Below are 13,478 nucleotides of genomic sequence, written 5' to 3'. Positions count from 1 at the left end.
AGCTGCACAGGGGGACCCCACCCACAGACGGCCCCAGGGGCTACCCTGTGAGTAGGAAATACACTTTTTCTGTGGTAAGCCACTGACATTTCAGGATGGTTAGAGCAGTTTGTCTACCTGGAATAATGTAGAAGTATTTAAAATGAGAGTAAATATCAATATCGGTGGGCTGTTGCCTGCATTAACGATACAACCTGTTTCGAAGATGCTATACAAGTCTACTAGGGCTGTCATACCAAGGACCACAGACTGGGTGCTTAAACAACAGAACTTTATTCTCTCACAGTTCTGGAGGCTGGAAGTCTGAGATGAGCAGGGTTGGTTTCTCCTGAGGCCTCTCTCCTGGGCTTACAGACGGCTGCTTTCTCCCTGCGTCTTCACATGGCTTCCCCCTGCGTATGTTTGTGTCCGAATATCCCTCTTATACGAACACTGTCATATGGATTAGGGCCCACCCTGATGACCTCATTTTTACTTAATCACCCCTTTGAAGGCCCTGTCTCCAAATACAGTCACATTCTGAGGTCCTGGGGGTTAAGGCTTCAGCATATGAATTTGGGGGACACAATTCAGCCTAAAGCAGATGCTCAGTGAAAACTCCTTCCCTTCCACTCCAGGAAACTCTAAGATACCCCTGTAATTAAGAATGATGTTCGCAGCGCATCCAGCTTGCTCTGAAATGTGGTGTCCAGGATTGTCACACAGGCCCTTAATTTAAAGTCTAATCCTCAGTGGGACTGCTTAGAAGACGCTGTGACTCTAGGAGATGAGATTCAGCAAGTGTGAGGGCTGTGCTGGAAGGGTGGGCCTAAGCTGGGCTTGGGGGAGGGGCAGCAAGACAGACCACATGGCAGACTTGGCTGTGACCCCATCGCTCTGGGGGACCCTGGAACAGTCACGGAGCCTCTCTGGGTCTTGGTGACTTTGTCGGTGACACTCCTACTTCTCCTTCCCTGCTCTTTTCTCTTTCTTCTGCCTCCAACGTGTCCTTCGGCAGGGCTTTACAAGTCAGCGTAATGACATCAACCACAAACAATTCCTTGAGCTCTTGCTAAGTGTCAGACACTCCACAGAGCACTCCTGGTGAGTTATGCCACTGCCTCCTCTCTAAGTGGGCTCTCTTTTTATCTCCATTTGAGAGCAGCCCGGATTGGTTACAGAAGTCACTCAAGAAACACAAGGGAGAGGCAAGGCTGGTGGGTTGGATCGTTTGTTTGATAAGAGACGCAGATGTGGCTTCCTCAACGAGGCAGTCAGGAACTGGCCATGCCAACCGAGCTGGACCCTGACATTTTTATCCACGGCTTGGGCTAGAGCCTGCCATCCTTCTGCCTTCAGGGCAAGAGAGCCCCCTCCAGCCCCCTTCAGGGCTCATCCTGAAGTCTGGCCACCCTCCCTGTCGCTGTGCCGGCGGCGGGGAGCTTTCATTCAAGTGGAATTGAGCCGAGGACTTTTGTAGCCCTTCATTTACATGTATGCCAACAAGCTGAAATGTGCAGCAACCTTGGAACACTTTCAAAGGCAGGAATAATTCCTCTGAAATAGGTCTTCCAAAAGCTTTACCTTGTCCTTTCTTTTTTTTGTTAATCTTGGAGCCCCTTAGCATGTCAAAGCACTTTTCTAATGTCACATCTCCTAGACATTAGCATGAAAGGGCTTTAAGAGATGATTTGAGAAAGAATAAATGTTGAATGAGCATTTATTATAGAGTCGTTTATGCTGCATTTGCATTTTGACTCTGTTTCTGCCATGGGGGCTGGAGAAGCAAGCTGATTTGAAAGTCAATGGCGTCTAAACAGAAGACACTGCAACGCTATTTACTCTCCGCTGTTTCCTCGACATGTTAATTTATAGAAAGAGAAGATTTCATTAGGCTGATGTGTCTTGGGGAATGAGATTAAGCGGAGTTGTGTGTCTTAACACTGAGATGGAATTCCCATCAAGAACTGACCCCATGGTCAGGAGGCCATGGAGCAAAAGTAAGGGAAGCTCATTCTTTTTTTAATTTTTTTTGCAGTACGCGGGCCTGTCACTGTTGTGGCCTCTCCTGTTGCGGAGCACAGGCTCCGGACGCGCAGGCTCAGCGGCCATGGCTCACGGGCCCAGCCGCTCCGCGGCATGTGGGATCTTCCCGGACCGGGCACGAACCCGTGTCCCCTGCATCGGCAGGCGGACTCTCAACCACTGCACCACCAGGGAAGCCCAGGGAAACCCAGGGAAACCCAGGGAAGCTCATTCTAAGTTTCAGTTTCTTTCTGTGCACCTTTTAAATTAATTAGCTGTGTCCTGTCTCCTCCAGAAAGCTGGCCTGGCCCAAATGGCATAATGTGCAGTGGTTAGAGCTCAGCCAGTGAGCAAGGCTGCCTGGGTGCGACCTGACCCAGGCAGAGTCACTTTAATGTCCGTTTTCTCATTTGGGACGTGGCCACAATACCTGTCCACATCTCCTAGGGTTGACAGGAGGGTGAAATGGTAAATAGATGGTGTCTAGTATAGTGCCAGGCACACCGGAATTGCTCAATAAACATTAGCTGGTTTTAATATTTTTACTGATTTTTTTGGCCTGCAGAACTTGGTAAGAGTGCCAGAGAAATAACCCTGGTTGGTGCCAAGTACGGACTTTCCCATCTCTGCGTCTATGGGTTCCAACCACGGGCAAGTGGATGTGAGTGGGTTTGGGGGCTTTTGGGCATCTTAGGGATTGTTTCAGGCCGTGTGTGTGTGTGTGTGTGTGTGTGTGTGTGTGCGCGCGCGCGTGTGTGCAGAGGAAAAGAGGGAGAGAGGTATCAGCTCAATACACCTAAGGCTCCCGAAGCTTGGGTTTGTAGCCCCGGATCTTTCCAGCTCCGGAGAAACCTCTGTCACTCCAATTCCCTGCAAGTTCCTCTCTGTGTTTGTCGTCACACCTGACTGTAAGCCCCTTGAGGGCAGGGACTGCTTCTTGTTCATCTTCACTAAAATCGGGCCCTCCGTTGGTGCTCAGTACCTTCATGTTCAATCAAGTCTGCGGCAGTTTTTTGGGCTTGGTTTTTAAAAGCCACCTCACCTGTGTTCCAAGGCCCAATCTGTGCCGGCTCAGCAGGGCTGCGCTGGGTGCAGCTGGGGCTGGGAGCCTGGAGCCCTGTCCCCTGGGCAGGCCCTCTACTGCCCTTGCCCCACCTTTCTGGAGCACAGGAGCAAGTCTCCCGCCAAAACTAGATCATTGCCCTCATTTCACAGGTTGGGGGAGCTGAGCATCAGAGGGGACTTCCCTTGCCCCTGGGTCATGCAGCACGTCAGTGAGCTGAGCTAGGCCTAGCGTCCAGGCCGAGTGAGGCCAGCCCAGGCCCCTTGGCAGCCTGCAGGCCTCCTCTCATCCCTGCCCCATCTCTCCTGTAGGGCTGGGTTCTTTCTGGAATAGTCCCTAAAGGCAACCCCAAGGCCAGGTGTGCTTAGCCCTGCATCGCCGCCTCCCTGCCTCCTTTTACCCGCGATCCTGTGTCCCAGTCTCTGGGTCCTGCCCTCCATCCAGCAGCCCCTCTAACTGCTCCCCTTGTTCCACAGAGCTTACACTCAGGCCTCAAATAGACCTCGCACTCCCTTGTCCATATTTCTTGATTTTTACAAAACAGTGACAACTACAGTCCTCTTTGAGCACCTACTGTGTGCTGGGTGCTGCCCGAGACCCTTTCCCTGCAAGGTGGACAGCACTGCCCCCATCTTGCAGGTAAAAGCTCAAGGTCACACAGCTCAGCAACAGAGCCGGGATTTGAACCCAGGTTCTGGCTGACTCTAGGGACCCCATCTTTGTCCTGTGGCCAGGCTGCCTCCCCACAAGCATCTCTTACCTTTCCTGTGGGCCCTGGAAACTTCTGAGGATGGAGTCTGCCCTGCATGCTCCCCTTCCCTCGGCCTTCCCAGCTCAGGGCTGAGGACGTCAGTAAGTCCCAGAATCCAGACTCACTGTGATTATTTCACCCTCCCCCTCATCTCCCCAAGGACCTGATCCCAGCCACCGCTCCAAGACACTGCACACAGTGTGCCTACGAAGAGAACCACGGGACCACAGGACAAACGTTCAATGTCCCACTGAGTCTGGCAGAGCTGGGTTCAAACCCCAACTCTGCCACGAAGCAGCTGTGTGACTCTGGGCAAGTTGCTTAACCTCTCTGAGCCTCTGTTTCCTTCTCCCTCAAATGAGGATAGTAATAGACAAGTTGCTTCCCATCTCAGGGCCTCAGTTTCCTCTTCTATAATACTGAGGTTGGATAATCTATTTCTAAATTCCCATCCAGCTCAGCAGGCCTCAGACCCCCTGGTGCCGGGAGTGGCATTTGTTCCTCTCCCTCCCTCGCAGAGGGGAGAACAGTCCCACCCAGGTTCCCACCCCACAAGAAAGCTCCAGCAGTCCTAAAGCAGATCTGCAGCATGGGGTGAATCGCCCCTGTTCTGTAGAAAAAGTAAGAGGGAAAGGTTGCCAATCAGGGGCTACCTCAAAACATAATCATAAGTTTTGGCTCAGGAGGAGAGAGAGGAAGAGAGAGAGAGACAGACAGAGAGACAGAGCGCGGGGCGGGGAGGGAGCCTTCTTCAAGGCCAGTTCCCCTCCCGAGCTGGAAACCTGTGTGTGTGAGGATGAAGGGAACAGAGCAGAGGCAAAGGCTGGCCTTCTGATGGAGCATGGGGTGCCCACTTTGAACGGTGGCCTTTGTGCCTGCCTATTCAGGGCGGCCTCAGGACAATGGGGGGCAGACACGCAGGGGAAGACAATGACAGGGACATGGCTGCCGCTTTGCATTCCCTTTGAAGTGGCTCTGCCCTGGCCCCCCGCCGGCTCCAAAAAGAATGCTTTTGTTGCCGGCTCCAAAGATGCTGTAAGATGCTGTGGAAAAAGTAACCGGAGGGGATCTGCTCGATTAAAAAAAAATTAAAGATAAGAAACAAATCAAGCTGGCCACGTGGGGGCTGGCGGTAGCTTTGAACCCTGAGAAGAGAAGGGACATCTCGGCCCAACCTTTTATCTCCCTAGGGGAAGGGACTGGCTTCTGGGGGGCCCTCTCAGTGGGAGCAGAGACTTAGTGGGTGGGAGCCAGGGGCCAGGGTAGGAGTTCCTAGCCTGCTGGGATCTCCTAGAAGGGTCTCCAAAGCCGGAGCTGAGACTCTGAAAGCCAAAGTTCACTCTAGTGCTGGCGCTTGGGCAGAAAAATGCTGGAGGCAGGACCAAAATAATAATCCGGTTTACTGAGTTAGCATGTGCCAGGCATGGGGTAAGTGCTCGTCTTACTGCCTGTGTGATTACCTTAAAAATGCTTCGCTGTTAATCACGTGGTGAATGTGCACGCAAACTGACTCTGCATCGCAGAGGTGGAGGTTAACACCAGAACTACCTAAATCAGGAATCCACACTGTTGGGTTCAAGGCTGCAGGGAGCAGGTTGAGCCGGTCTAGCGCTCAGGGAGTTCCAGGGGGTGCCGTTCATACTGTGGTTTTTTCATGTTACTTCCTGGAGTTGTGCAGTGTACAACCTGTGCATTTGCACATGGTGCCCCTGCCGGGGGTGGTGAAGTAATATATGAAGGGTCCTCATCAGGAATCCACACCTTCAAATACCGTTATCAAAATCAACATCAAGGAGGTGTTAATCAGCCTGAGGATTGTTGGGCGTAGTTTTCTTTTTAAATACTGGTGATGTAAATGGACTTCAAGATAGGGGGTTGGTTGGTAAGGTTGTACAGGCCTCACTGCCTGTGAAAAATGAGCTGTAAGGACCTGGGAAGCCCAGCAGTCTAATAGTAGCTTGGCACTGTGTCTGGCTCATTGTAAGTGAGCAATTTGGTATAATTATCCCCATTCTATTGCTGAGGAAGCTGAGGCTCAGAGAGGTAAAACAACTTGCCCAAGCACACACTGCTGGTAAATGGGGTGCCAGATTTTGTGATACTCTCGGGCTCTCAAACCCTGGCCTCCCCTGACTTTGAGAGGGAGCCTTTTTCAATTGGGCAGTAGCTTGGTCACATCGTGACTTTTTGTGGCCTTCAGGTCACACGTGCCAAGGCCCCCAGCTCAACAGCACTAGGTACCCGGCCCATGAGCCACAGGTCCTTCAGAACTTTTGGATCTTCCCTGAGCATCTGGGGAGCTCTTCATGCCTGCCATGCCCTGAGGTTGCCCCCAGAGGCTTTTTCGCAGGAGGTATTCGAAGGGGCAGGGCCAAAGGAGGTCTTGGATTGGTGGACAACCCCCGGGTCCCTTTTTATCATTTCTGAGCACCTCACCCCACTTACGCGTGCCGTCAAGGGCCAGCACCTGGGGCTCTTCTTTGGAGGACCCCTAGGGCCTTGCAGCTCATTTTGTCCGCACCGTGGAGAGTCTAAAGAGCCTGGGCATTAACACGCCCCACCAGGAGCGGTGTATGAAAGCTCCCTTGCCCCGGCTGGGGCGAGTCCAAGGTGGAGTTCACCCTCCAGAGCCCCCTGCGAGATCAGGTTGAAGCTGCCCTCCGCGGGACTTCGCCTGAGGTCACAACGTGCTTAGTCCTGTCCTTCCCCACCCTGCTCCCCGCCATACTCTCGCCAGTCCCCCTGGGAGCACTTCCTGAGCACAACACGCGCGCCTGAGTCCTTACCTCGGGGTCTGCTCCTGAGGCTGCAGACCTAAGTGGCTGCACCCACAGGAAGCCCACGCGGCAGGAGAAGGCCCGGCGTGCAGCTCTGCTCCATCTTGCATGGGCACCAACTCAGCCTGGGGAGTGAGAATGCAGCGTGCACTTGGAGAAAGTGGTGGGAAGGCACGCGCTCTGCTTCAGGGGCCCGCCAGGTGGACTAGCTGCCTCGACTGCCTTCCCCGATGCCCTCGCTGAAGTTCTCAGGGGGACCCCTCCATCTCCTCCAGTGAGGGAGTGGCTGAGTCAGGACTTAAACCCAGGTCTTTTGTCACAAGTCTATGGCTTAAAAACAAACATCACTCCCCTTCCCCCCAAAAAGCCACACATGTTTATTGTCTGCAGGCCCTGTGCTTGGGACTTTTCCAAGTACCTCATCTTCCAAGTTCTTTCTCAATGCCCCACAGGTGATCGATGGACGGAAAGAGATACAGAGGCCACATCAGGGACAGAGACTGTGAGCTCTGCAGGAAGCAGAGGATAGAGAGGAAGGGAGAGGGGACCTGAGAGCCTGGGAAGGCCATGACCCCAGGGGTCTAGTGCTTTTCCTGTCTGTCTGTCTGTCTGGCAGCCAGTGTCTCTGGGTAACCAGCCTCTTTCACCAGGCAACCCTGGTGGCTCTGGCCTGCTGGACTCCTGGACAGGCATCTCAGCCTCTATCCCAGGGGCTGCCTCTTTATGGCTCTCCTGGGTTCCAGGAGAGTCCTCAGTGGTTCTCAAAACCAAAGAGCTGTTTATCCTCAGCTCCTGGGCTCCCAGCAGCCCACAGGTTGGCATGGGAAGGCAGCCTGTGTCTCCGCACCCCTCCCGTGGGTGAAGCTCCTGCTTGCACCCCTGGGGACTATAGCCCAGTACTCAAGTGGCCTACTCAGCCCAAGCTCCCCACCAGCCTGAGCAAGAGCCTGAGAGGGACCCTAGCCTGCCTGATCCAGGGTGTGCTAAGTAATGTGCCAGGCACTGCAGGGGGAGGAAAGACAGACACAGGGCTAGCTCCCTGCACTCTGGAGCACGGGGCCCAGGATACAGGCCTGGCAGGCCCCAGTGGTCAGTAGGCTGAGTTAGACTGGCAGGGACTCAACACAGGGAGAGGAAGCCTGTTCTCAGGAGGTCAGGAAGGCTTCCTGGAGGAGGTGTGTGAACCAAGCTTTGATGCCTAGAGCCAGAGGGCTGTAGAGAGGACCAGGAAACCATTGCTGCCTTTTACCAGGCTCTTGCCCCACCTAGCCTGGCAGTGTGTTTGACCCACCTATTTCCCACAACCCTGCAAGGGGGCATCCTGTCCTTTCTTGATTCTAAATGAGAAAACTGAGGCACAGAGAGGTTATAGAGCCACACAGCCTGGTTGGGCCCAGGTGGGAGCTGTCAGTCCGTGGGGGGCACACAGACCCTGCAAAGGAATAAATCACTGTCATTCAAGGCCAAATGTTCTCTAGCAGGAGGGGGACACTGTGTGGACTTAGGATGGGGACTACCAGAGGGGAGAAGGCTTCACAAAAGAGGAAATTTTATTTATGGCTGTGTTGGGTCTTCGTTGCTGCGCGCAGGCTTTCTCTAGTTGTGGTGAGCAGGGTCTACTCTTTGTTGCGGTGCGTGGGCTTCTCATTGCGGTGGCTTCTCTTGTTGCGGAGCACGGGCTCTAGGATGCGTGGGCTTCAGTAGTTGTGGCTCCCGGGCTCTAGAGCACAGACTCAGTAGTTGTGGCACACAGGCTTGGCTGTTCTGTGGCATTTGGGATCTTCCCAGACCAGGGTTCAAACCCGTGTCCCCTGCATTGGCAGGTGGATTCTTAACCACTGTGCCACCAGGGAAGTCCAGGAGGAAACTTTTAAACTGGGCTCTTGCAGGATGAGCAGGAGTTTGTTTAGGGCAGAGGAGGGCATTCTAGGCAGAGAGAACAAGTGCTGAAGCATGGAGGTGGGAGAGACAGCAAGGAGGAGCTTTTGAGTAGTTAGAAGGTGGCTGGGCGGAGATGAAGTTGGGGACAGCATGTAGCACATAATAGACACTCAAAAATGTATTGTATGAATGAAAGGATTGTATCCCCAAGGTCTGTTAGTATGTGGGAGTTCAACAAATATTTGTCAAAGAATGAATGAAGGAAACAACTGTATTTCCCTCATCCAGCACGGTCAGTGCCTGGCACCTACCTGGCACTCAGTACATATTTGCTGAGTTAACGAATGAATTAATGAAGTGGTGATGTAATGGAATTAGCCGGGGGAGATGACTGCCGTGGCCTCCCAATTCGGACAGCCAGTGACTGTGCCATTCAATCCTCGCCGCCCCTGCCCCCATCGGTGCGCGCTCTAACGCGGAGCAGATGGCGGGGGCGGCGCGGGCCGGCGGGGCAGGGCTCTGCGCCCAGGCGGCGGCAGCCGGGCCTGATTAGGGCCCCCTCCCGCTGGCGGCCGCTGGCGCTTTGAAGTGAGCCGCGGACGGGCCGCTCCGGCCGCCTGGCCGTCCCTGCCGCCAGGCCGTCGGTCCGGGGCTGGCGGCGGGGCTGGCGGCGCGTGTTTATCCAGGTGCGGGCTGGGGGCTGGGCGCGGGGATCCTCTTTCCTCCAGACCCATCTGGGACTTCAAAGCGCAGCGCAGGGCTCAAAGGCGGCCTCCGGGTGGGGGTGGGGCGGGTGGGGGTGGGGTGGGGGGCCAGAGCGGGCCGCGGGCTTCCTGCGCTCAGCCAGGCTCCAGGCCAGCTGGGGTCCCGGCACCGGCACCGCTGTCCCCCACCGCCACCCCTGGAGAGCGCTTTATCGAGCGCCTACTGTGTGCCAGGCGCTGTGCTCCCCGGCTGTGCGTGTAGGATATCCTGACCGTTCACTACATCTGCAGAGACAGGCCATGCTATGATCCCCATTTTACAGGCGAGAAAACTGATGCTCAGGAAGGTCAAGGACTTGCCCGGCACCTCTGTGGCCACCTGACATCCACCAGGGCCTCTCTGCATCCCTGCCTTTAGGAGCAGCGCCCTTCCAGTTCTGTCTTGAGGCTTGGCCCTCCCGGCCGTAGGCACAGTGGTTAATTGATTATAAAGGCGGTGGCTGGAATGTCTTGAGCCCCTGCCATGTGCCAGGTGTGTGCCAGGCCTGGGCTACTGCTCCATCTGTTCACACCACCCTGTGAGGTGGGCATGGCCACTGTTGTCCTAATTTCAGAGAAGTCAAGAAACTTGCCCAAAGCCACACAGCTAATAAATGCCGGAGCCCAGATTTGGACTTAGGGCCAGTTCTCCAGAGTTCTCCCTCTGCCCATCAGATTCTACCGTACTTCCTCCAAGGAGCCCTCCCAGGTAGACCCAGCTCAGGGCTGTTTCAGTCAGCAGAACAGCCAATAGAATTTAGTTATCTACACCCACCATACATCTCATCTTGCTACTCAGGCACCGGCAGCACCAGCATCACCGGGGATCTTGTTAGAAATGCAGAATCTCAGGCCTGCCCCAGAATATACAGAATGAAATTTGTATTTTAAAAGATTCCCAGTGGGGACATCCCTGTCGGCACAGTGGTCAAGAATCCGCCTGCCAATGCAGGGGACAGGGGCTCGAGCCCTGGTCCGGAAGATCCCACATGCTGCAACTAAGCACGTGCGCCACAACTACTGAGCCTGCGCTTTAGAGCCCGTGAGCCACAGCTACTGAGCTGCGTGTCCCAACTACTGAAGCCTGTACACCCCAGAGCCGGTGCTATGCAACAAGAGAAGCCACCGCAATGAGAAGCCTGCACATCGCAACGAAGAAGCCTCCGCTCGCCGCAACTAGAGAAAGCCCGCCTGCAGCAATGAAAACCCAACGCAGCCAAAAATAAATAAAATTACAAAAAAAAAAAAAGATTCCCAGTGAATTGGACTTGCATTAAAGTTTGAGGGGCACTGGACTAAAGGGCGTTTTGGCTAGAAGTCTGTTATTGTCACTGTGTGGGAACTTGTCTTTGGGAAGTTGTTCCTCCCTCATCACACTGGGAGTTCCTCAAGGCAAGAGCTGAGCCTTCTCCGTTAGACCAGAAGCGAGTCTGGGGCGGTGGCCGTGCTTCCCTCAACAGACTGGGATCTCTCCAAGCACAGGTGTAGGGCCTCCCCCACCAAACTGGGAACTCAGCAGAAGCCGGACCAGGAGCTTGCCTGAAGCTAGTGGCGTCTCCCCCATCTGACTGGGAGTCTCTGGGATCCCTTGTGAAGCTTGGCTCTTTGCCGGTTTGGAAGCCACCTGCAAGGAGAGGTATCTGATGTTCATGCCTTTCCAGAGGATGGAGAAGCCCGGGGTGGAAGTATGCCTTGGCCCCAGGAGCCTCAGGACCCTCTTCCTGGCCCAGGGTGTGCCTGTCTGAGCGTCCTGGAGGGGTGCGGTAGGGGAGAGGACAGATTCCAGCCACGGAGGGACCATGTGTGTTCCTGACACCAGAGCTCTCTGGGCAAACATTTGTCCTTTTGTGTCACCAAGGGACCATTCAGGCAGCAGGAAGCCCAGGCAGGCGCAGGAGTGAGCCTGCTGGCAGCAGGAGGGTATTTTTAGAGCTTTTAGACTGACAGCCCTTTATTAAGCTGCCGCTGCCTCTGTGCTGGCCCCCAGCCCCTTCTGGTTTGGGCAGAAAAGAAAGCGCATTATCATTTTGTTAAGAAGAGGGTCCTGGCAGCCCTTCCTTGGTCTCTTGCCCACTGGGCAGGTTATTTCTCGCTGTGTCTGGGGTCCAGGCACCCCTGCTGGCACTTCCAGCGTGCCCTGCGGCCTGACCCTTCACACATCTGGCAGTGATAAATGGCTTCAGCGTCGCTGCCATCACCTTGCACCCTCTGATCCCGCTCACTTTGTTCTCTCTTTAAAGCCAGTGGGCGGGTGGCGGGGGGGCTCTCTCTCGTCTTCCCCTTCTCCATCAGCCGTCTCCTGGATACTTGCAGGCCTGTGCTCTGATACCACTTGAAAGGGACCGCGACACTCAGTTATCTGGTCTGGGAAGTCCGGCCATGAGCTGTCTGTGCTGACTCGTGGAGTATGCGGGGTGGGAGAGTACGCCTGTGTGTGGTTGTATATGTGTGCATGAGTTCCATGTGTGTGCCTGTGTTTGCTCGTGTGTGTGTGTGTGTGTGTGTGTGTAGATCTGGGGATGTGTTAACGTGTGCCTTTTAATTATTATAGCTTTATAATTCATTTTGATATCCAGTAGGGCAAGACTGCCTCATTCCCACTGCACCCACAAACATCCTCTGTTCTTTTAAAACTTTCTTGATGACCCAGTAGTTCCACTCTTAGGAATATGCTCAACAAGTTTGTGCATAAATGTGGATCAAAAGACAAATAGCAGAATGCTATTTGCAGTGTCTCCAAGCTGGAAACTACCCAAATGTTTGTGAATAGTAGAATAGCTAAATAGATGGTGAGTTAGTTGTGCATCGGGATATTACACAGAAATGAGAATAAATGACTGACAACTCAGGCAACAACATGGATGAATTGCATAATCATGATGTTGAGTGAAAGCGACCAGATATAAAAGAGTACATAAGGTATGATCCCAGGTGAAGGGACTTCAAAACCAGGCAAAGCTAATTGATTAAGATAGAGGCCTTAAAGGTGGTAGTGACTGCAGGGGAGTACAAGGAGGTCTTCTGGGGCAATATTCTGTTTCTTGATCTAAGTCTTGGTGAAATGGTGTGTTTCACTTTGTAAAACTTCATTGAGCTGTACACTTCTAATTTGTGCACTTTTCTGAGTGTATGCTATTCTTGTATTATAGTCCTTCCTCCACAGGATTTTTAGAATCAGCTTATCGAGTTCCATGAAAAATGCTGTTGGGGTCTTTTTTGGAATTGCATTATGTTATAGATTAATTTGGGAAGATTTGACCTCTTTACAACATTGCTTCTTTTCCTCCATGAACATGGTATATCTCCACTTAAGACCAACACGTACGGGTTGTGGGGGTGGGATGAATTGGGAGATTGGGATTGACATATATACACTACTATGTATAAAATAGATAACTAATGAGAACCTGCTGTATAGCACAGGGAACTCTACTTAGTGCTCTGTGGTGACCTAAACGGAAGGAAATCCAAAAAAGAGGGGACATATGTATACATATGGCTGATTCACTTCACTGTACAGTAGGAACTAACACAGCATTGTAGAACAACTATACCCCAATAAAAATTTTAAAAAAAATCTCTTATTCTAAAAAAAAAAAAAAAAAAATCAACCTTTACATGTCCTCAGTAGTAAAGTTTTATGGTTTTCTCCAGAGTCCTGTGAAGTTCTGATTGGGTTTATTCCGAGGTGCCTTGTGTGTTGTTGTTATTGCGAAGGGGATTTTTAAATTTTATGTTTTCAAATCTTTTTAAAAAAATTGTGGTAAGGGCTTCTCTGGTGGTGCAGTGGTTGAGAGTCCGCCTGCCGATGCAGGGGATGCGGGTTCGTGCCCCAGTCCGGGAAGACCCCACATGCCACAGAGTGGCTAGGCCCGTGAGCCATGGCCGCTGAGCCTGCGCGTCCGGAGCCTGTGCTCCGCAACGGGAGAGGCCGCAACAGTGAGAGGCCCGTGTACCGCACAAAAAAAAAAAAAAAAAATTGTGGTAAAATATACATAACATAAAATTTACCATCTTAACCTTTTTAAAGTATGTAGTTCAGTATTAAGTACATTCACCTTGCCGTGCAACGATCACCATCGTCCATCTCCACAACATTTTTATCTTCCCAAACTGGAACTCCGTACTCACTAAACACTATCCTCTTTCCCCTCCCTCCCAGCCTCTGGAAACCACCATTCTACTTGTTGTCTCTATGAATGTAACTATTATATGTACCTCACATAAGTGGAATCAGACAATATTCATCCTGAAATTGA

This window comes from Tursiops truncatus, chromosome 19 (assembly GCF_011762595.2).
Source record: "Tursiops truncatus isolate mTurTru1 chromosome 19, mTurTru1.mat.Y, whole genome shotgun sequence".
Taxonomy (NCBI): domain Eukaryota; kingdom Metazoa; phylum Chordata; class Mammalia; order Artiodactyla; family Delphinidae; genus Tursiops; species Tursiops truncatus.
This window is presented reverse-complemented; position numbering follows the sequence as displayed.